This window comes from Charadrius vociferus, unplaced genomic scaffold (genome assembly GCF_000708025.1).
Source record: "Charadrius vociferus isolate BGI_N301 unplaced genomic scaffold, ASM70802v2 scaffold692, whole genome shotgun sequence".
Taxonomy (NCBI): domain Eukaryota; kingdom Metazoa; phylum Chordata; class Aves; order Charadriiformes; family Charadriidae; genus Charadrius; species Charadrius vociferus.
The window spans coordinates 946,995-972,595 of record NW_009647230.1 but is presented as its reverse complement, the minus strand read 5'-3'; positions in this window follow the sequence as shown (position 1 = coordinate 972,595).

The following is a 25,601-nucleotide window of genomic DNA, read 5'->3' as shown; positions in this document are numbered from 1 at the left end:
CTCAGACCTGACCCTGCTTGAGCAGAAGGTTGAACTAGAGACATCCTTAAGGTTCCTTCTGACAGAAACAATTATCCAATTAATTCATACAGACAGTTCCTACAGAAATGGAAACTGTCAACAGTCCTGTAAGTTCTCATACTGTTTCATCATACAGTTATTAATTTAAGCATTTAACTACTTACGTAGAATTTCTATAAAGTTTTGAAAATATACTGAGCAAAGTGCCTTTTCCTCCGAGCTCCCTTTTGCACAGAACTGGGTTTGTTAACTTGAAGAAAAGGAGGCTGAGGGGAGATCCTACTGCCCTCTACAACTACCTGAAAGGAGGTTGTAGTGAAGTGGGTGTCAGTCTCTTCCCCCTAGTAACAAGCTATAGGACACGAGGAAATGACCTCAAGTTGTGCCAGGGGAGGTTTAGATTGGATATTAGAAAAAATTATTCACCAAAAGGGTTATCAAGCACTGAAACAGGCTGCCCAGGGAAGTTGTGGAATCACCATCCCTGGAGGTATTTAAAAGACATGTTGATGTGGCACTTAGGGACATGGTTTAGTGGTGGACTGGGAAGTGCTAAGTCAACGGTTGGGTTTGATCATCTTAAACGTCTTTGCCAACCTAGATGATTCTATGATTAAAAATCAAAACAGAACTAAACATAACAGGAAACACTTTGTTTGCAGTCTTGGCCCACATAAAGCAAAGTGAATGTTCCCGTATTTAGCTCAGAATAGTCACCAATTTTTTTATGCAAGTTCAGACATTGCAGTAAATGATCTGTGGGTAAGAGGTAAGTATATCAATTACTTATATTGATACTGTGCACATTGCTGTGTGCCTAATATTAATAGTGATTGGAGTGATTGTATATGTAAGGTTCCTGCATAGCTCTAATTAATTTGGAATATGTGACTGTCACTCCAGTAAGGTGATGCATTTGGTCGCTATATGCCTGTTCAGTGAGCAGCCTCATTTGCTCATGGAATTGACATTACAGCATTCTGCTTTCAAATGCATTATCCATCCTGAACAGAACACGAACAACATAAAAACCTACGAAAATGATTCTTCCCCGAAAGATAATGCCATATAATTGAGTCTCTGTACAGGTTGTTTGGAGACAGTAACAAAGAAATGTAAAACAGGATCCCTGAAACTGGTACAGCTTGTAAAATCTTGTTAAGCCATGTTAAAAAAAATACATTAATGCCCCCATTAGAGGCTGCAGTTTATTTATTGCATCCTATTCTTTAGCCCTAGTAGGCATAGGCTTTTTTTAATCTTCCATCCGTCCTTCCCCCTCCCCTTTGAAAGTGCACTCATTGAACTCTTGGCAATTAGTGTAATTGAAATTTATTGACAATGCGGCCGTCTGCTGAAGCTTCATTGTTCCGAGTGCTTAGTGCACAGCGCTATTGAGCAATGCCATGGCAGTGTCAGACAGCTCATACCTTGCTCAATTATATCAATGGACCAGTGACTGCCAAAGGTTCCTTTGGGGGTACGAATGTTACTTAGTGATAAGAGCCTTTCGAAACAGAATCCCTGGGCCCCATCTCTAGTGGGAGATGGAAATGAAATATGTATTTCTCTGCTGTGGAAAATTAATGTAATTGGCTCCCTTAAAAAGCTTTGACAAGTTGACCTGTTTGAAATCTGAGGAGGGCTTATACTGTGGTATCATATTATCTCCAACATAAAACCCCTCCTTTGGTGGCGGTGACAGTGGGATAAAATGGAATTTGGATAGTAATATTAAACTTCAGCTCCATTGAACACGTTCATATGTTTTTCCATTTATAGCTGCAAGACAGGGTCTTATAGAAATCCTACCTTTTTTGTATTGCCATCTAATCTTTTTTTGTTTTGATTTATACTAGTGCAGGAGAGAAAACAAAGTGTGTGAGTAAGATCTCTATACTTAGCTTTTCTTCTAAAATGTATATTGATGGAAATTTAAATGATATGTCAAATGACAATAATTGATTCAGGCTAATCCTGAAATCAGAGTTAAACTCTCAGACAAATTAATCAATATATTCCTTACACGCATAAAGGTTTGCACACAAAAAATAAATAAGAGCTTGGCACAGCAGGCAAAGAACATAGCTGAATATCCAAATATGCGTTTTATCTTGTGTTTGAATATAAATGCATACAACAGTTTTGTCTTTTATTGGCATAAAGCTACCATGATAGAAACCAAAGACATTTACAGTGGACCATATTCTGCCCAGGCTTAAACATCACGCATTTCTACTAAATTCACTGCAATAGTTTTTTTGAAAATTAGGCAGAGTTGAACTATTGTTTTTGTATTTCAGATAATATAATGACTTGACAATTTATTTAATAGAATATTTAAAAAGAAAGAAGTTTGGGAAGCATGCACATGTGAGTCCAGGTTTTTATTAAATTATTGTTTATTTGCCTTTCTATTTGCCTTCTTTTCAAAAGCAGAGCAAAATCTTTTGTTGGTAAGAGATGGGGGCATATTTATTGACATTGAAAATTTCTGCATTAGAGTTGTCTTTGACAACTTCAGCAAAACGACGAAGATCTACTTCTCTTTTTCATGGGCGTTCACAGAATATAAGATTCTGATTCTCATATGTGGGGTTTTGGGGTTGTAAAATCTGTTGCCTCAAAAAGGTTTGCCAGTAATGATAATAGGCATCTCTGGAAGACTGAGGCACCTGCAGTGGCAGAATCTTGCGTGAGAAAAGTGTAAGACAGCCCGGAAGGGGGGGTTTATTTGAGGTAAAGAAAAACTGCAGCAGAGAAGACAAAGAGATAACAAGGTAAATTGGGTTTTATTGCTCTTAAAAAAAAAAATAAAAAAGAAACCAAAACCCCCAAATCAGATAAAACAAAGTGAACAAGTGTCTTTTGAATTTTGTGGAGACAGAGCTTGGTGATTACTTTGTGATTAGCATTGCATCATCTGCTTCTTTGCTTAACATTGCCCCCTAAATTGGAAGACCTCGTTTCCTGGTTTCAGTTTGGATGCCACCAAAATCTCAAGAATATATTTCAAGACGTAGAGTACTTTTAAATCAGAATTAAATCTCTAGCCAGGATTTGGCCTCAGGCCTAGAATAATTCTGCTTTTCTTCCAAATGACTCTTTCTCAGCTTGTCGCTACTCAGAATCTAGCAATATGTGAACTCATTCATACATTTCTAGTGCTAAAAGCTTTAGAAAAAAGTCTAGACCTAAGTAGCCTAAAATTTAGCCCACCAGATATAAAATACTTCAACAAGTATCCTTCAGTGTCCAAAGTCAGCTACCTCTTATTTTTGGAAAAAATCATGAGGAAGGAGCATAAGAATTCGAGGAATCAAAGTGTTAATATTTAAATTTAATTTAAATGAAATTATTTTAAATGAGGAAATAATGATTTAACATAATTTATTTATTTTTTTAGTGTTTAGTATTACCAGTATTATTAGTATTTAATATTATCGCAGAATATATTTGTATTTAGTTACCTGGAAGTCTACCTTAATAAGCTAGAGTTTTTTATAGGGTCTCTCTGAATCTTGCACTGAGTGATTTCTTCATGTAGTTATCATCCCTTGATTGCTGAATGGTAAACTAGTTAGTAAAGGACTAATCCTTTATCTCTCAAACACAAGATGTAATCAAAGCTCAATCGTCAAACCTATCCTCCTAGAGATCTTCCAGCTGCGATCATCTTTCTTCTGTTTCTCCACAAGAGAATCTTACAGAAGATAAATATATATAATACTGGATTATTTATATAACTTTAAATAATTTCCTTTAATCGCATTAGACTTCAGTGAATGTTGTGCATGTGATGGGTTTAAAGCTTTCATCCTAACTTCATAAAAGTTCTTTCAGAGCCTGTACTAGAGAACGATCATTCTGAATTGCTGCTAACTAATGTAAGCATGCAATTATTTTAAATGTTCCTCCCAGGGATTCTCTTGGTAAAGTATTTTAAATTCATATATAAAAAATTAATGACAATGTGAGTTTAACTTCCTCTGAATCTGGGCTGACTGCAATCATTACATAGAGAAAATTATTCAAATATCTTTATTAAAAGTACAGTACTAAGATGCACACTTTTTTGCTTAATAAATTGCTCTTCTAAACTTCATGATACTGCCATACAGCGAAATACACTTTACTTTTCAAATCAATAGTTTACCTAATACTTGTTTGAATAGCCTGTATTTAATCTTAGGAATATATATTGCCGCTTTCCTTCCATACATTCTGCATACTGGCAGATATAAAGAGTAGGCAACTTGCTAGCAGCTTTAGGGGATAACTATGGTCTGAAACAATATATAGTAAGGCTGAAAGTATTTTAAAGTAGTATTAATTTTTTAATTCCCCCCCTACTGCAAACATAGTATATTATTTTAGGCATTTTGTGGATTAATTAAAATGGGGGGGGGGGGGGGGGTGCGTGTGCAAAAGAGAGCACGAGCTGAAACTAAATATGAAAGTCTTGTACATGAGTACATGTACATCTGGAGGAAGAAAAGGATCCCCATAGCTCTAAACCTGGTTACATCTGTTCTAAAACCTCATAAATTTCTGCTTAGCAGTCCAGCTGGGCAGAATCTTAAAAGAACATCAAATAGATATTCATCTTGATAAAGCAATTATGTTGTCAGTTCCCTTGATCAGCACGAGCTTGACAAAGCATGCTCCAAACTTGTAATTTTAGCCTAGAGCTCACAAAAATTGAAGAGGTGATCTATGGAAGGGGATGAATTATCTGAAGATGTGGGTTTTCATGAATTGTTCCTTAAGAGCCAAATCCTGGCCTGCAGTTATGCAAAAGTTGGGCGGTACCAGCCCCGGGGTGGACAGAGAGAAGAATATTTAGGTAGTGAATGTATTGTCGCTCCCAGCTGACAGCTCCATACCATAACTGTCAGCTGTGACATCTATCTTAAGAGCGTAGCACTTTTCAAGTTCTTTTGTGTCTGTCATTCAACTATGGACACGCTGTATGAAATCCTGGCCTGGCAGACAAAACTCTTGCTGATGGCCCAGATTTCATGCCCTCCATGCGGAGTGGGGGAGAGGCTACTTCTGCCATGTTTATTCCTGAAGCCGCACCCCAGGTCTTGAAAAGAGTCTTCAACTCTGACCACAATGAAAGGGGACATGAGTTAAGCAGTTGCACAGTAAAAAGGAGAAGAAAACTTTGTAGGAGTCTTCCCTTTTGTGCTGGGACTGGGGCTGGGCAACTAAGCAGTGCTCAATGAAAGAGAAAGGATCACTATAGGAAACACGGTGCATGAAAAGTATAACTTGTGATCATGAGATGTGTGTGTAACACAGCAAAAATTTGGGGGGAGGACCTGGTATCCACATACTTATGGACTACTTATGCTAGGTTTTGTGCCTCGAAGTATCCATGACAGTTATAATTGTGGAGGTTTTATTGTTTTGTTTTAGCTTATCTTCCTCCTGGAATTAGAAAATAAATTCCTAACAGATCTCAAGTTGAAAAAACAAATATTTCAAATTCTATTTTCTAAGCTGACATAATTGAAATAAAAGTTTCTAATTTTTACCTAAGTCTTATTTAAACATCATGAAGTTGAAAATATTTATGGAGCCAATGTAGTATATTTTCGATTTTGTGACACGTAATGTTCTGTTCAACCAGTGAAAGACGGCAACTTGACAGAGATACACATATTAGATCAGAACAATAATGTGTATTTTCCTTGAAGTTTTGCTAGTTCACTGCCCGGTGCTTTTTAATTCATGCTAGTACATAAATTTGACACATTGAAGTATTGAGTATTCAGCATTAGGTTTCTGATAGAGCAAATGCAGTCCCTTGGCTGTCCAAGAATATAAGTGGTTTGAAACATGATCACAACGCCTGGGAGAAATCCCTCTAATAGGCACTAGAGAGGGTCGACATTTTTAAAGGATAAAAGCATATGGTAGTCATACAAGAAGGTGCTCCTTTGAGACAGAATTAACATGAGATATTGATAGTAGTTCTTTCAGATTAACATGTTGCATAGTCATTACTAGTTTCGTTTGAATTTACTTAATGCATTTTTTCTAAGGTACTTACTTTCTCAATAGGGATTGTCTTCTAATAAACACTGGGAACAAGTGATGTGTGATGTTCCAGCATATTCTCTGAAAAACATGTTGGAAGGGCTGAAATGCCATTGCCTGTTAGGAAAGTGCAGAAATAACCTGTTGAAAGACTAAAAAGTCTGTAGAGCTCTTTGTAAAGGCATATTGATAAAACTACAATAAAGCAGAATAGTGGGATTTATAAGAGGTCTTATCTTTTGGCCTCTCATCGCTGGAGTAGATTTTACATGTTCGCCTGTGCCTTTGCAAGCTTCCTTGGACTGTTAGAGTGGTCTTTGGCAGAAGAAAATGAGAGATGCCATAAACACATCATGAATTTTACCACAAAATAAACATTGTGCTTAGTAAAAGCTTGGTAGTGTTTGTTAAGCAATGAGTTTTGCCTGCTGTAGTCTAGGACAACATTTGCCAATTAATTGAACTTGCACAAGACAGGTTACTCATAATTTGAATATCAGCAAGGTTTAGTATAGCTCTGCTTCATAGGCAAACCTTATTCTTCATACAGCTATTTAGGAAATGTTGCATTGGGCTGGACAAACCTCCTGATGGCTTTGTGACAAACCAGAAACGGAAAAGATGCATGTAAATGAGTTTAAACAATGTATTGCTATAAAGAAACGCTACTGCAGTGCTGGGCAGTATTCCAGGTATATCAAAATACTAAGTTATCTTATAGGAACTATTTAATTTTATTATTTTTTAATTGTCCAAGAGCCTCAAAAGCGTACCTGAAAAAGGTGTATTATATTTAGTGGGCTAGCTATTCAAAAATTTGTTGTTAACATGAAATCTGGCCAATATTTTAAATCTGAAATCTTCATTTGACTGAAATAAAGTAAATGATTCTATAACGGCCTGCTAGTGAGAAGGTTTTATTTGTTTCTTTTTTTCCTCATGCTGTAGATCCTTTGCAAGTCTATGTCCTGGGTTCCTCTCTTCTGCCCTATTTTGGACAGTCAATCCTAAAACCGTACTAACATGGAATCCTAAGCCCTTATTTCTTCTCACAGGGCAAAAGGAACAGGAATTGCATACCAGACAAGGAGTATCATGCATTATGCAGGGTAATATGCTTTATAGAAGGGTATTACTAAAAATTGGAAAAGCAACCAACTAAACAAGCCCCCCATAATATTCCTAAATCCTCCTAATGATCCTTCCTAAATGAAGCCAGAACAAAACAAGCCTCAAATCAGCCAGATAAAGAAATAATAAAAAAAAAAGACAAGACAAAAAGAATTACAACAAAAAGTGCTTGGCATGTTTCCTTTTTAAGATGTCCAAGGAAGTTGTGTCATAACTGAAATGTTGGTCAATCACCATCTGTGCTAAGGAAGTGTAGTGTGAAAAGCAAATCATAGAATCATAGAATCATAGAATGATTTAGGTTGGAAAGGACCTTAAAGATCATCAAGTTCCAACCCCCCTGCCATGGGCAGGGACACCTCCCACTAGACCAGGTTGCCCAAGGCCACATCCAGCCTGGCCTTGAACACCTCCAGGGATGGGGCCTCAACAACCTCTCTGGGCAACCTGTTCCAGTGCCTTACCACCCTCAAAGTGAAAAACTTCTTCCTAATGTTTAATCTAAACCTGCCCTCTTCCAGTTTAAAGCCATTCCCCCTCGTCTTGTCACTACATGCCCTAGTAAAAAGTCCTTCCCCAGCTCTCCTGTAGGCCCCCTTTAGGTACTGCACGGCTGCAATAAGATCTCCCCGGAGCCTTCTCTTCTCCAGGCTGAACAGCCCCAACTCTCTCAGCCTCTCCTCATAGGAGAGGTGCTCCAGCCCTCGGATCATCCTCGTGGCTCTCCTCTGGACACGCTCCAGCAGGTCCATGTAAACTGATGGTTTGGGTTTTTTTGAGGTCTGTCTTTTGTTTTGCTAACTCTGATACACCCTGAAATAGTTTTCTTTTGCCAGACAACTACATCATCACTTGCTCTGTAACTTCCTGACATAATTTGAGGAAGTTTATATGGCGTGTTGCTTGCCATATAAGTAATAAACTTCAGTGGTTTCTTTAGTGTGTGTCTGTATTTGCTATTACATGTTTTACAAGATATATTGGCAGCATAAGCAATATTGTGTTTTCTAGTATATGAGGCAACTAATGGCATTTTTTGGTGTTTCCCTTATTTAAGAAAAATCTGACTTGTGCTTGGAGTTCTGTCATCCAGGCACTTTTTTTTTTTTTAACATGTTGTAGGGGAAGTCAGAGGAAAGTGTTAACTGATTAGTCTTGATTTGTAAATTACATTCCGTTAGGAAGGTTTTACCTAGTCCTGCTCTCACTAAAGTAAGTCACAATGCTGAATGTTTTGAGGGGAGTAGAAATAGTCCATTATATTTTCGGTGTCTTTTCAGAGTCACTAGAGAAACAGGAATAGTTTTGAAAGAGGCAGGTGTATTTAGAAATCCCAGAGAATACTTACAGCCATTTCTTAGTGTACAGAATTTTTATATGAATTAGTATAAACAATGCTGGCTTGCTGAGATGTGGATTATAGTACATTTACTGATTTTATGTATAAGCAGTCTCACTTACGTAGGAAAACAAATGCATATCAATGTGACTAACCTACTCTGAAATTTCTCCATGTCATTCTATAGGAACTATAAATATGAAGCAGAATGACGTTAACCTGATTTTTTTAATACCAAAGGCAGCAAGTGGAAAAATGTCATAAAATCAGATTTTGTATGACTGTCACAACTTGTCACCTACGTAATTTATGCTGTAAAAATATGAATACAGCAGGATGCTATACATGATTTATAAAGATATAAATAGTAAACAGTGCCTGATATATATAGTCTTGATTTGTAAATTACATTCCGTTAGGAAGGTTTTACCTAGTCCTGCTCTCACTAAAGTAAGTCACAATGCTGAATGTTTTGAGGGGAGTAGAAATAGTCCATTATATTTTCGGTGTCTTTTCAGAGTCACTAGAGAAACAGGAATAGTTTTGAAAGAGGCAGGTGTATTTAGAAATCCCAGAGAATACTTACAGCCATTTCTTAGTGTACAGAATTTTTATATGAATTAGTATAAACAATGCTGGCTTGCTGAGATGTGGATTATAGTACATTTACTGATTTTATGTATAAGCAGTCTCACTTACGTAGGAAAACAAATGCATATCAATGTGACTAACCTACTCTGAAATTTCTCCATGTCATTCTATAGGAACTATAAATATGAAGCAGAATGACGTTAACCTGATTTTTTTAATACCAAAGGCAGCAAGTGGAAAAATGTCATAAAATCAGATTTTGTATGACTGTCACAACTTGTCACCTACGTAATTTATGCTGTAAAAATATGAATACAGCAGGATGCTATACATGATTTATAAAGATATAAATAGTAAACAGTGCCTGATATATATATATATATATATATATATATATTTTATTGCTAGCTATTCTCTAACCCCATTGTGTAATGCTGAAAATTGAACTTGTTTCACAATTATTCAACTTTTTGTCTCCGGCAAATCATTCACATTGGAGAAGGGCATGCTGAACTGGCAGGCAACTGTGTGCCCAGCTAGATTTCTGAAACCTAACAACCAGGGAAATTTAAAGAGTCATGTAAATACAGCCTCAGACTATTAGTATGTGGTATTGTTGTCATATTTTAAACCATAAAAATCTAGAAAATGTAGGGGCTTTTTGACAGGTGATATTTTGTCTGTGTTGAAGAACTCTCTGGCTGTACTTTTGAACAGTGTGAATTTCCTAAGTCTTTGGAGGAAATAGAAAAAAGTGTGGTTTTGGGGAAAGGGTGTAGGGGAAAAAAACTGCCATAATTTTTAGAGGTGCAAAACTGTTTACAATCTAAGAGTGTCATCAGTGAGTTGTGAGTGTGCTTTTTTGGATATTAATTGAGAATGTATTTGTATATGTGACTCTATAAATACAGGTACTAATGTGGTATCGATCATGAGATCTTTCGTATCAGGGATAGGTAAGCACGTCAGTAAGTAGTTCATTCTCTGTGGTTTCCATGCGAGCCCCATTACTGATTTCTACCCAACCTTTTTACAGCTTTGTTAGGCATTAAGACCAGATCTTGGTATTAGACATAGGCATAGAGTCATTTCACTAGTTTTTCTCCCCATGTTTTTTTCAATCACTCTTAATCACTCCTCTGCTGCATCCCAAGACAGTCTGAATAATAATAATAATAACAATAATAATAACAACAACAACAACAATAATATTTTTTTTCTGAGTAGGATTCTTGAGCTAGGGTATCAAATGCTGTATGTCTTGGGGAATATTTTAATGTCACATTATTTCCATCTCTGGGTAATCATCTGTCACTTTAAATACCAGTGTCAAGTGAAGACTCCAAGTCCCTCAGGCCAAAAAACTCATGCTTTCCTCCACTATAAATTAGGGCACATTAGGACTTATCTTCTCTTACAGTTTGTTTTTTATCCCATCCTTGCTGATCATGACCACCTGAACAGAAGTTCCTTCTTGAGGTACCTAATATTTAGTCATTGTCTAATTAGCAGAGGAGAAAAACCAGGCTTGGGTGATACACTGGTATTTGGAAGAAGGACTAAGAAAACCTCCTGTTGTCTGTCCCACAGCTGCTTCTGAAGGCTCAGGTCACTGCATTGCTACACTGGATTGCTTGTTCCTTTCTAAGGAGAGTCTTCTAACGCAGATGGGCTTATTGCCAGGTGCCAAGAGAGAGGTGATGCTACTAAGGGGATCGCTCACCTGAGCAGAGGACACTTGCTGTATGAGGGGGATCTCGAGGTCTCTCTTTTCAGACATTTCTCTCATTTTCATACTCTCGTGTTGAGAAACCATGCAAGAGTCATTGTGAAGATAGGCTGGAGCTATTATTGGATAATCAGTGTCAGGGTCAATCAGTTATTGAAGATTAGTGGGGGTACTAAAATTTTGTCAAGTGTGTAGACAGCGAACCTTGTGAACCTTGTTCAAAGCTGCTTGTAGAGGAGACATTCTTTTACCACATCAGAACAAATCCATCTCTGTGAAGTTCAAATGAGCTGAAGACAATGATTTACGTGGCTGTGTAGAACTGCCCATCCTGCTGAGGCAGACTGTGTTTGCTAACATAACATGTCTCTCGCCTCACAGGAAGCCTGTCAGAGCTGGCATGTTGTATATCTTTGATTTTGGCCTCTGTTGCAGGCGTCATCAGAGGAGAGAAGTGCTAGCCTCCATGCCCATAAAGACCCTTCATCTGATTGCCTGACACCTAGTCCCCCAGTTTTCGTGGAAGGGACAGCTAGCGAAGGTCGTTGTGAAAAGCAAATATAGGTATCCTTTTTCTCTTTTCCATTTATGCCAAGCCAAGCCTGAGAGGGGAGAAGAGGATAATGGTGAACCCCTGAAAGCAGAGAAGGAGTGAGTACATTGCTGTCAGGGAGAGGTGCAAAGCCGTGTAGGAGTTGTGAAGGTTGCATTAATTATGGATCTTTGATGGGCGTATGAAGAGCAGAGAAGCTTAATGCAGTTAGTAATTAGTTAATTAGTAGTTGAGATTTGATAAGAAGTTGTAAGTTCTATACTACCTGTTAATCAGCAGGAGCTTCTAAAGCAGAGGCCAGGTTTATCTTTGCACGTCAGGCAGAGTTGGCACAGTAACTTGCACACGCCTTCCTTAATGGGAGGTCAGAACACTTGCCAAATGTGTAATAGAAATATAGTTTTTTTCAATGGCATTTTGGCATCAAGTTCATGATTTTTTGTTCTCTTTGACTCATGATATATGAATGTTTGTGATTGGTAATAGTAGTATCAAGTGAGAAATGTTACAGCCTCAAAATTTAAGAGGTCTTTTCACATCTTAGGAGGAGCTAAAGCAATACACCGATAATGCAAAGGATATTCTTTAGCTAAACATCTCATTTTGTACAATAACACAGGAGAACTGAATACAACTGGAAAGTCTGGGACATGAACTAAAACATCTGGTGGTTCTTTCAGGTTTCCAACTGTTCAACCTGGTGTAGATTACACTTTGTGGCCATGGTTCTTTCTTTTACAAATGTGTATGAAGAGAGGTCTCCTTTGCTAAGTTTCTATAGTTGGATATTTAAAGTAGTATCATTGGTTTTAGGCTTTGCTCTGTGAAATGCTGCTGTCCTGAAGCAAAATGAACTGCTCTAATTAATATGACTGAGAACTTCACAGCAGAATAAGCCAAACAGATAGATTATTAGGAAGCATAAGACCTGGATTCATCCTTGCCCACTTCTCTGCTTTGCTTTTTGGCTGCTCTGTAGCAGAATACTGAGTTTGGAGTTCCTGAAGTGCTGGGATATAAGCACAGGATGTTTTGAGAAGATCCACATTGTTGTAGTGTATTGTTTATGCTATTAACCAAAATTATTTTGTTGGTGTTTAAGAAAAGTTTCACATCAGTATATTAAGAATGAAGGCTATTTCTGTGGTGACTGAATACAGTGTACAGTTGCTTAATTTACCATTCCACACAATTACGCAGCAACATACTGTACATGCATGAATGAGTCTTGTTGTTGCATGAGTATGCTAATATGTTTAGCTTGAGGTGCCACAAATTTTTCAGCATGGTGCTGAATGTATGGCAACATTTTTTCATGCCTTCTGTGACTTTTCCATGGAAGTTCTCACAGGTCTGGATCTCGGGCCCCTAGGGCTTTCATTAATGCTGCCAGAAGACAAGTCAAGACAAATAAGGAGATAATGTACTTATATTGTCTACAGAGAGTATTAATATCATATTTCTGTGGTCTGGAGAGGTACTTGCAAAAGTATTGCTAGTGTAAAGAACCAGTTTTCCAAGTGGCAGTTTATTAACCGTTGTTCTCCTGATGTCTCCAGCTAAACCATTGAAGGGGGTGATAAAAATGTATCTTTCAGGGCAACCATGAAATAGCTTCCTGACTCCTCAAACCACTGAGGCACAAGATAAATCTGAAAGCCACCATCTAAAAGCGTACTAACGTGTCAGAGATCCACACTCCATCACTGGAAGCAGCACTGGGAGCACTGCAACCAGAATGATGAGGTCCTGAATTGGTATATTTTTGTTGCCATATGGACCAGTTGTTTTCGCCACTGATGGAGAAATTTTGGTGTGTATAGCAAGGAAACCAAGCTTAGTGATTCCAGCTGAGCTGACAGAGAGGACTTGCATCCCCAGATCCCATTTTTCAGCTATTGGTAGACTGATTGGTTCTGTGGTCCATGATTTACCTGCACAGGCCAGCTGGCTGAGGTAAAAACTTGCCTCCTGCTAGGCAAGTTGTCTCCATATGGGCAAGTTGAAGGCTGCTGTATTTACAATGTGAGGACAGGAGGCACTATACATGCAGATGACAAGGAGCACATTTTTGTACATTGTGTCTTCTAGAGCTTATACTACAGTTCACTAACACTATAATAAAAATCAGCTTTGTCTTCTAGCACGCAGATAAGCTTGGGAAACAATAAAGTGCTCAGCATTCAGGTTTTCTATAACTGTGGCTTAAGAGTACAGTAGTGCTGTGGAACTCCATTTTGCATATGTGTTTAGCCCATATTTTGGCTGATTGTATAAACAGCAAAATAGTTTTAAAATGTTTAATATAGATTATTCATAGAAGATTTTTTTTTAAGATCTTCTGGAGCAAATATTTAAATATATATTTACGTGATTTTTTTCCCCCTAGATCTGTGTACGTTTTAGAGAGTTGGTTCTCTTTAGTACATAATTATAAGTCAGTTTGAATTTTTCCCTCAGGGGGTTTAAAAATGCTAACACCTACTGAAACTGTATTAAGAACCATTGTCTTCATTGTCTGAATATTTTGTAATCTGTCTGAGCCAATCTTCAACTTAAAGGTGGCTTATTTTGTACATCTAACATCAAAAGAGATTTCTGTGGTAATATTTAAAATATGTGCTTTGCTTTTTTTTTTCTTTCCCACTGGCACAGTGTTTTGTATGCTAAAATTATTTCAAGGGAAGACCTTCCCTTTAGAAACTCACTCTTCATACATATGCCTGAAGTCAAGAAAAGCATACTACTGTTTATTCCATTAGATCACACAGCCAATTAATCAAGATTTGAACGAGTATCAAGATGTAGCCTTCATTCTGTCTGCTTATTAACTTTCATTATGTGTAAATCTAAGGTGTAATTGTTAACAGGATGGATTATGCTGTAAAGTTTTTTTCCTATAACAGCATTCTTTCGCAGGTCCCCTTATTAAAGCATACCCAGGGTGATATATTATGTTAAGAAGGTTTAAAACATAAGGTGACAATGACCTTCCCTTTAATTAACTATGATGGAAATAAAGGTGAGAACAATGATGATGAAGCTCTGCTGGAGACCATAAATCATCTGCTGCACTGGTTAGACAGGACACAGCTACAAAAATAACCTTGCAATTCACAGGTTAAATGGCTCTTCCATTGTGCTGCATTTGCTATTGTTTTTATTTACATACATACAGATAACTTTCATTTTGTGGCAGTGTAAAAAATGTCTTTGATCAAACAATGAGTTATTTGCTGAATATACTTGAAACTACTGAAGTATTTTGTTAAAATATTATTCAATATTCTAGCTTTTAAAAAACCAAGTGGTATATGCAGCAGTGGAAAGTTCAGATACTTCTGTGTTTTCCTTTAGAAATCTGTGAGGTAAATGACAGAAGGCAGTCTAATACTTTAATGTAAAATAGTTCTTTGTTTCTCCTAATGATTCTGGGCTTTCACCATACTATATGAGATGAGATTGCCAATTATATTTGTCAAGATCTGAAAATCGTTTCTAACTTATTTAACTAGGTTTAAGAGCATATCACATGTTTTTAATGATAAGTATACTTCTTTTTCTAAATATGTCACTTTATCTGAGAGTTATAGTCCTGTACCATTTAGTATACCAAACAGAGTTTGCAATATAATGGGAACACTTAAATTAGAACTACAGTTCAACAGAACTCATAAATACATTGACTAGTGTCAAGTGTTGCACAATAAAGTAAGCAAGACTTTTGTCACCTTGACTATCAACATTGCAGAAAGGACATTAAGGGCCTCCCGTTCAAAATTATATATATGTTGGATAATCCTGTATGATCAGAATAGATTCAGAAATTTTCCTATTAGATTAAAACAAACCCCAAAACAAACTAGTGAAAGTAGTACAAAATATTCTACGTTTCCTTTATATTTTATATCTTTTGATTTCTCCATGAAGACGTGCTCTCAGTCTTTGAGACTGGTAAATCTAAACTTGGAAAACAGAAAGAATGTTCTATCTTAGGCTATTTCCCAGCTGCCTGAATTTAGCATGCTAGGCTTTTTGAAGCACACATTAAAGGATCATGGATGGAGAGCTAGCTGTCTGCGAATTACTTTTGAGTAGATGGACTTCCTCGGGCACTGAAATGTTATATAGTTAAGTAACTTTGGTATATTTGGTTGACCCTTTATGTGTTTAAACAGAGTGTGGAAGAAGGAGAATAATGATTCTTACTGCTTCGGTATGTCTTGTACCTATCGCTTGAGCAGAACTTTTTTTTTTAAATATGCAGTCTGCATTAGTCCTTGTTCTTTGTTTGCATGTGGGTGGCAATGTGCGTAGGTCTTGAGACACAGGAAACATTACTGAGCTTGAAATCAAGTTTCTTTGTGTGCTGGGAAATGTGCAAGTGATGCACTCCATTTGGTGAATGGAATTAAATCCAGTTGGTGGCCGGTCACAAGTGGTGATCCCTAGGGCTTGGTTTTGGGGACATTTCTCTTTAATATATTTATCAATGACCTGTATAAGGGGATTGACTGCACCCCCAGTAAGTTTGCAGACGACAGTTACGCAGGAGCGTTGACCTGCTTGAGGGTAGGAAGCCTACAGAGATCACTACAGAGATCCCTACAGAGATACCAGGTCCCTACAGAGGGATCTGGAGAGGCTGGACTAATGGGCTGAGGCCAATGGTATGAGGTTCAACAAGGTCAAGTGCTGGGTCCTGCACTTGGGTCACAACAACCCCATGCAGCGCTAAAGGCTTGGGGAGGGGTGACTGGAAAGCTGCCCGGTGGAAAAGGAACTGGGGTTGTTGGTCGACAGCAAGCTGAATATGAGCCAGCAGTGTGCCCAGGTGGCCAAGAAGGGCAATAGCATCTTGGTTTGTGTCAGGAATAGTGTGGCCAGCAGGACTAGCAAAATGATCATTCCCCTGTGCTCAGCACTGGTGAGGCCCCACCTCAAATACTGTGTTCAGTTTTGGGCCCCTCACTACAAGAAAGACATTGAGATTCTGGAGTGTGTCCAGAGAAGGTCAACGAAGCTGATGAGGGGTCTAGGGCACAAGCCTTATGAGGAGTGGCTGAGGGAACTGGGGTGGTTTAGCCTGGAGAAAAGGAGGATGAGGGGAGACCGTATCACGCTCTACAACTACCTGAAAGGAGGTTGTAGAGAGGTAGGGGTCAATCTCCCAAGTAACAAACAATAGGACAAGATGAAACAGCCTCAAGTTATGCCAGGGGAGGTTTAGATTGGATATTAGGAAAAAGTTCTTCACTGAAAGGGTTATCAAACATTGGAACAGGCTGTCCAGGGAAGTGGTGGAATCACCATTCCTGGATGTATTTAAAAGACGTGTAGATGTGGTGCTTAGGGACATGGCTTAGTGGTCGTTTTGGCAGTGTTAGGTTGATGGTTGGACTTGATGATCTTAAAGGTCCCTTCCAACCTAGATGATTCTATGATTCTATCTGTCCCTGGGTATCCAGTCCAAAACACAGTGGGAACATTGCTGTAACATATGTTTCTCTGGTGTCTTCCTGCACGTGTTGAACAAGTAACAGGAGTGATTGGGACATCATCAGTTTCAAATGCTTCAGTGATATTCGGGAAGTGATGAGGTAAGATAACTTCCAAACAATCCCAATATTACTCTGTGTTGGTTTGTCCTGTCAGTCAGATGATAATGGAGGTAATTCCTTCTCAGCACACCTTTAGTGCTCGACGTGATGCTTGCCATTTAATCAAGAAAATATCACACTGATATGTGGAATGACGCTCAGCATTTGCCGCATCTCATGCTCTTTCACGCTGCTCAGTACCCTGCCTCGGTCAGTAGGTGGTCTCTGATGCTTTTAACGTGTCCTGACCTCAACATATACAACAAAGGAAGAGAAAAATCCTTTCCAGCTCTACAGGCAGTTAGTTGGCCCTAGAACAGAAAACTTGTTTTCATGCTTTACTGTAGCATAGAACAACAAATGTTCAGAGCATCTTCTGGACAGAGAAATAATACAAGAGCATATATTTAGGTTACGGAGAAAGCCCCAACTATTGGCCAATCCCTAACAGACTAACCTCTTTCTAACATTATTGGCACACTTTATGTGGCTCAACCCCTTTGGATGTCATTGATCCCCTTGAAACTCTGAAGACATTTTTTGAATGAGTTACTCCAGTGTTTCTATGAGAACTGCAGTCTCAGTCTGCTTTTCAGTCTTTGGATCTTATTTTATATCTTAATAAACATTTGCAGTGGGGAAAATTTTTCCCACACAAATGTAAAACAAGATCTCTAAAGAATAACACTCTGGTGCTGGTGTGACACGCTCACATATTTTACCAAAACTACTATTTTTGAGTCAATGGAGAAAAATGCTGATGACGGAGCACTGAGTTGGTGATGGGGTAAAACACTGTGATGGGATAGCAGAAGTGTCAAGCATTAAGGCAGAGCTGGTGAGAGCCAGAGACAGATCCTAGCTTGGCTTCTTCCTGCAAGAATGGCAACAGATTCCACAGTTTCAGGACAGAATGCAAAATTCATTTCCTCAGTTTAATTTTCTCTGAAGTAGTTGGTCAGTAGTCATCTCCCATAAATATTAATAAGAGGAGGACTTTGAGACAAAATGAGAAATTACTTTGCTGCTGCTGCTATTATCTCTTCTTCTCTGTGCCTGTAAAACTTTAGCTGTTTTGACTCAATTTGAGCCAATCTTTTTAGGAAAGAATGATTTTTTTTAGTGTTGGTCTTAATTCACAATAAGAGTGCTTAGGTGTGATTCCCTCCTACTACTTTATCGCCGTTTTGGTTGGCCTTTCTATTAGAAGGGACAGCATTCTACAAGATGCTTTAATTACCTGTTTTTCATAATCTTGCATTCATGCCCTGACCTAATTAAGTGGCAAAGTTCCACAACACTTGCTTGGTATTTCATAGGCCTCCTACAATTCCTTACTAATTTTTTTCTTGTCTGTACATTGTCTCCACCTGGCCCCCGAGTTTTTCTCAGTCTTTTATTTTCCCATTCTAATAAGTGCTCCAAGACTCACACCCACATTGGAGCCAAAAGTCATTATAATTAATGTGGTGAAGCTGAAAACTGTTTTTTTCTCAGCACTTCTTTTGACTTTCATGTTTTTAATATAAAGGGAGGTTTGGTGTTACCTTCTATTTGGAAGACATGGTTAGTACTCAACAAATGATAAATAAGGTAAAGAAGAGACGTAACCAAGGGACAAAGTTCAGAAATGAGGGACTGAGCATAACTAATGCCACTTTTTAAAACATCAGGTTGGCTTGTTCATGTCGAGGAGAGGGTGAAGAAAGTGGTAAAGAAATGGTTGCAGGTTTACTTGTCTAATGATCATTAGAAACCTAGGGAAAGTTCCCATGAAAATGCATAGGTATACAGTTAAGAAATGTGGTTAGACTTGTTAACTCTAAAATAAACATTGCTTATTTATTCTCTGTCAAAGGAGAAACATTTCTTTTTGATGGCTGGGTTTTTGTTTATTTAGCTTCTGAATTTTTGTAATAGTTTTGAATGGAATTCTCTTGTCTTACACTGGAATCCCAACTTATTAAAACACTTCGAGTTTTGGGCAGCCAAACTGAATACATATTTATAGGCATATTTAACTTCCAGAAGGTTTTAAAGAAAAAAAAACTAGATGGACAATCTGATTTGGATCATGTCATAATTTCTTCCCACAGAATCTGTGAAAAGACATGAGTTGCATATGCAGTTCAGTGGTAGAAATCTGTTTTCGTAGTAGTTTTAATGAAAGCAGCAACATCTTTTGCATTTTTAGAAGGGTGTAAAAATGGTAAACAAACTTTTCAATGCTATGCAATGGGTAGTTGCATAACGTTGTTGAGCATATCTCAGTGTGTTGGGTTCCCTCTGTAAAGGGGCTCTCAGCCAGTGAGATGAGGACCCAATACATGCCTTCTGTGCTTGATCTGTGCATCTGTGGGGGACTAAACATTGCATACAAGTTGAGACTAGATTCTCGGTACATGATATCCATATACTGTATGTATATCCTTCTGATTACTTCAGATGAATTAGATGCAACCATAGTTTTAATGTTGGACTAGGTTCGAGTGCATTTTTTCAGATACAATGTTACCATCTAAGAAATGCCATTCACCTTACAGTATTCTGTAAGGTAGGCTCATATTTAGGATTTGTAATGAAATGAAAAGTCGGTTTTTAATATTATGGAGGGAAGGAGATAGCTATGCAGGTTTGATGATGGGTTTTGGCTTCTGTTGATTTCTATTTAAGACAGAATGCAAGAGGGGTTAGCTTCATAGCTTAAGTTCTAGGTATCATTGTAAAAGATCTTTTAGGTAAATGGTGATGTTTTAAAACATTTTTTTTTAGGTTATACTTAAAAAATAAAAAAAAGAGGGTATTTAAATCAACAGATGCATCCTGTCCCCTTGAGCTTTCTGAAATATGATTGAATTTGGTTGTAACTTTTTGCTTTGATTCTACACTAGGATGAGAAGAAAACTTTATAGACTGTTAATAAAATGGAAGACTATTGAAATCACTGACTTTTGACCAATCTCATATTTTGAAATCAGGAATTTTGGGGAGATGTCAACAGAACCTCTTTTCATTAGGTAAGGAAGTGGGAAAATGGGAAAGCCCCACTGACTATCGGACTCTAGGAAAATGTTACCATTACAGGATATCTAGTCAAAGTTTCATTTAGTTTCCTGACTTTGGGATGAAAAATATCGTTCCAGATCCTCTCTCCCAAAGAGTTTGAAAGAATCTTGGAGTTTTTCTAGGGAATTTTGAGATTTTGTTGAAAATGTGCTTAGCAAGCCTAGTTGTCACCTTGTATAATGGATGAAAATTTTTGTTTACATGCTCTTTTTTTCAGTTGCAAACTGGTAGGAGAATCAGTCAAGTGGCTTAGAATGAGAGAAGGAAAGGGTAAGATAACAGCAGGATTAGAGAATCCAGTAAATCAAAACCTCCCACCCAAATACTTAGTAAAATTATCTGCACTATAGTATTAATAGCTGCCATGGACCAGTGGGATGCTAAGAAATTTTATTCTGAATCATTAATTAAAACCAAAACAAGGCTGAAGGAACTAGAATTTGTAGTTGAGCAAGTGAAAGTCAAATTAATTTGACTGGATCTTTCTAAAAACAGATTTTGCTTGGTCTGTTACCATTTTATTTTTTTTCCCATGCTTGGTGTTAATCAGGCATGACAAATAGGCTTACCTTTGAACACACTTCGCACTAATAATGTCATAAAGTAACTCCCGTTAACTGGTACCTTAGGCCACTGTCATCAAACAAGCTCATAAAAAGAAATTAGTGACAGCTTTCACTTCTGCTGGATTTATGAAAGACTTCTCACCTGTGCCCAGCCAGTGTGTGTTTACATTACTATTCTAGGTTTGACCTTTGATCAAAGAAGCAATATATTGCGTTTCACAATGAACTCACACCATCACTTCAGTTCAGACATTTATTGCAGTGCGTGGCTATTGTGAAAACTTTACACTTAGAAAATACAAAGGGCAGTCAGTCTACAGTCAGGCTTACAGTTCACTATAATGTAGTAAATATGGTTTGGAGCCAGATACATAATCTAAAATTAATAATTTATTCCACAATTGATATTTCTTTTCTTCACAGATTGTATAAGCAAAGCCTCTCGTATGAGCTCATTATTCAAAACTATTCACCCGATAACTTCTGTGAATAATTCTTGGTCTTGGTCTGTAGCTCATTCTCAAGGATCTCATTGTGAATATTTGATCATCGAAATTCCAGCTCAGTGACTCATCACCTAAATCATATGGTATGCTTCTGCCAGGATGGAGGAACACAGCCCTTAATTTTCTACTTAATGATTCAGAAAGTGGTGAGCACTTGTCCTCTGAAAGTCAAGGCCCTTTATCAAATATCCAGAACTTGAGGTCTTATCCTAGTCATTGGTTTTAGCAGATGTTAGAGGTAATAACCAGTAAATGCAGATTCAAAATTCTTTTTTTTTCCTATCATCTATTGAATTTTAAATTAGATGCTTTGATGGATGCTCCTACTTTTATGTTCTTCTTTTCCTGCAAGTATTCCAGGCAACTAACCGATAAGAGTGAAATTATTCAAAGTGTGTCTCTGCAAAACATAGGATTTATAGTACCAGAAATTCCTAATGTCCAGTAATACATACTCACGAATTGTATTATGAAAGTAAGAGTTTCTTTATTTGGGGTGGTTCACAGTAAAATTTCTGATCTTGATTCATATAAAATTTCAGAGAATATTTAGATTTTGATTTCTGCATTCTACAGGCATACACTTATCGTCTTGATTCCTTCAATTTTAGAAAGCCATGAAAAGGTTTTTATTTCAATACTAGTTCAGCTGTGGTTTTCCTATTTAAAGAACACTAATTCTTCAAATGATAATTTGTTTTCTGAGGTAAATTTTGTGTGAACTGCATTTTGCCTACACAAGTGCTTTCTCTTAGTAATGAACATTGTTAAGCTAGAAATAGACTTATTAGGTTTAAATGAAGGTGGTTTATTTGATCTGTCCATAATGTCTTGGTATTGGATCAATTTGCCCTTTTCAAACAACATTATTTTAGAGATTTTCAGTACGGCATAGCATTTAGAATGAATGAATTCAGCAATCAGTGATATTTATGGTTCATAGAAATGTGCATTAAGAGTTAACAGTGTGTTTGGTGTATAACTGTGGATCATTTGATAATTTGCTCTATGTCCAGGTCTTCATAATTGACTTTCCTGTGTTTCAGGCTCTTAGGGTTGATAGGGACCTAAGTTAGTACACTATGAGTGATATTAGAAAGGAATTAATGATTTTCGGAGTCCTATTTCTTCCTCTTTTTCCTCCTTGCTGTAGTAGTGAGAAAGTTATTTCAGTATTTTCTAATTTACCTGTCCATCTGCCCTTCACTTGGCAGTCTGCGTAGATCAGTTCAACTTTGGTGATACAAGTTGTGACTTTATTAACCTCTTTAAAAGAAGACACTCCCTGTCAAATGCATAAATGTACTATCAAAATGACAGGTTGGATACTGTTCTGAATGTTGTTTATAGCATTTTATTCACCATTGGTGACTTCTGTTTTACAAATGACCTGAAGCTGCTGTATATTCTTATTTACTATATAGGCAAACTGTACATCCATCAAACTTAGACGTAGTTTTAAGGAGAATACGTCTGTCATAAAACTATGTTAATGAATTAAAGCCTTTTAGACATGTTTTGCAATCATATAAAAACATTTATCTACTCATCATTGGGAACATGTATATTTGAATGGATATATTTGGAACATTCTGCAGCCCACAGTGTTCAGGAAGAATAATATGAAAAGATTTTGCTCCAATTTGAAACATTTCTAGTTGCATTTTAATGGTGTTTGGAGATAAAAACTGACATAGTGACTTTAAATGAATGTTGTAAAAATAGCTTGTAAGTTACTAGATATTCAACATTAATATGGGTCTTATTATCCTTTTTTTTTTTTTTTTCCCTGTGGGTAAAACTTTTATGTAAAACGCTATCACTTGCATAGTTTATACTTGATAAAAGTTTCAAGCAATACTTCTCCATTTTTGGGCTGTGTGCAAAAATTTGCAAACCAGTCAGGTATTGATACTAGATATGGCAGTAGAGACATTTGGGAAAAAACCCTCTCAATAATGCCACAAAATATTATTTCCTAATGTGCTCTGAGGTTTCAAAATTCAGCCTTCCAATGTGTGAAAAGTCAGTATGGAATAGAAATATCTAGTTTTTCATACTGAAAAATTCAAAATATGCAGTTAAATAACAGTTGCCTTTAGCTAGATGAATTCATTTGAATAAGGTCTTTCTCAGATCCAGTAATTCCCAAGCGGGGTTTTTGGTCTGTTTGATTTATGATAGATTTAGTGAAAAGACTGAAATAGCTTAAGAAATTCTGTGTTCCTTTTTCTGATAAATTTCCTTGTTCAGTGTTAGACAAGATTGACTATTTTCTGTTGATCAGGACTGTTTTCAAACACGAGGCCTGTCCTCACCCTTTAGCAAATAGATAAGAGCCAGTGAGGGGAGGATGGTGCAAAGCTTCTGGTTTAGGTTGCGGGATAGGAAGATTAGAATTAAAACAAGTTAGGCTTAATTTCTCATCACAGGAAGCGTTAAGTGTATCAATGTAGAAAGTGTATGGCAAGCAGCTTGAAGTGACCTCAGCGGTTATTTCCATTTGCAAGTTTCATTTCCCTCACAGGGCTTCTTTTTAGAGAAAGAGAGGACAGGAAGGAACTGCTAACCATGAAGGAAAATGTGCTAACTTTCTGCAAAGCCACCAGGCTGGAAAAGCAGTATTTTTGCCTGAATCTATCCTGCTTGACTAAGCAAAACGGCTTGAAATGGTACATTGTACTCTGACTTTTTCCTGTTCTAATTTATTCAGTTGACACTGGAAATATGATGAAGAAACCAGTCAAGGATGCTTTGTTTTGTAAACAATGCAATAACAAAGTGCCATTAAGGATTTAGAATTAGAAAGTAACGCACCAGTTTCTTGTCTCAATTAACAAGTGCAGTTCATACAGTCAAATCTCAGTCTTTATTAATACGAAGAACAAAAGTTGTGCTGGTTTAAAGTATTTCTCTAAATTGCTCCTTGTGAAAACAGGTGTTCTCAAGTTAATATATTAAAACCCGTTTTTCAGATATAATTCAGTAGAGATTTATCATGATGGTAGGATATTCTAGGTGTGAAGTTAAATCAAGGCAAAATCTCTCCCATTTCCTCCCTTTATTGAATTTTTCCAGAATCAGTTTTTCTACTGGGGCAGATGGCTCCTTAACTGCAGGGCTGATGCAGCTTCAGGTCACAGGGGAAAGACTTTTGGAGGAAAAAAACCCAAACAGATGGTGAACATTTGAAAAAAAATAATGTTTTCGAACATCCTGATGTGTCTGCAGGACAGCAACAGAGAAAGAGGTCGGTATGGTTGGGGCTGGCCTTACTTCTCTTACTGGGGAGGAAGGAGTCGGTACGTGAAGGAGTTGGTTCATGGATTTCCGTCCTTCCCTCTTTTATGGTAGTGTGCAACTACAGGTGTGGCTTGTGCAGCCTTAGTAACTGCAAAAACTACCTGAAGGAGAAATTCCTTTCTTCCAAAGCTAATGCGATGTAGTTTTCAGGTGGTGTCTAGCATATTTGCCCTTTGATGTTTTTAATTACACATACTTAGAGTAATGCTTTCAAACTCCTTAATTGTAAGAATTCCCACCTTAAGTATCTAAAAATTGTTTGCCTTTGATGAATGCAAATATGATAAAACACTTAAAAGAATGTTAGCATTCAGAAGTGCCAGAAACTTGCTTAAATACTGTTTGCACTGAATATGAATCATTTTTAATATATCTCAGTTTATAGTGAGCTTTTTAAAAAGGTGGTCTCAGTATAGTTTCCACGTAATTGTTTAAGCACATTCTGCATCCCCACACTTGTTCATACAAGTGACGGAATTTACGCAATTAAACCCATTTATTCCAATGCAGCACCGTGAGAGTTCTGTATCAAAACTACTACTCCATATCCATTATTTATAACTACTTTTTTTTTCCTTTATTGTATTGGTGCTGTGTCATAAAGAAGCTCAAAATACAAGTACACATAATTGAGCACTGAAATATAATCTCATTGTTAAAAATGTTTTGTTTTTCTTTTTTTCCCCTCCTGCTAAGCACAGATGCTTTGGACTGTTTTTCTTGTATTCCATCTCTGGTTGCCCAGCTATGTTAAGGGAAATGCCTTTGCGCAAAATTTAACTCTTTTCTTTCTGAATATCTTTCTATGTTTATGAAAAATACATGTTTAAAAAAAAAAGCAAACACATAAAATGCCAAAACTCCTCAGTGTAAGCAAAATAATTGCCAGTAACTTGACAGGATTTTTTTTTTTTTAAATCTGCAACCCCAATAATCAGTAATGAAGGAACAGTTTTAAGCAGATTTAGTGTTTTTACTCGAAGCTTGTAGAAATTACTACCTTCGCCTCTGCAAGTGTCAAAACATTAATTTGTGTCAAGAACATATGCTTTCAGTACTTAAAACAAGCTTGTTTTTGTGCTGTTGCTCTGCCTTGTTAGTTCTTACACTTCGATTCTCTGGAAAGGTTGCCCCTCTTTGCTATACAA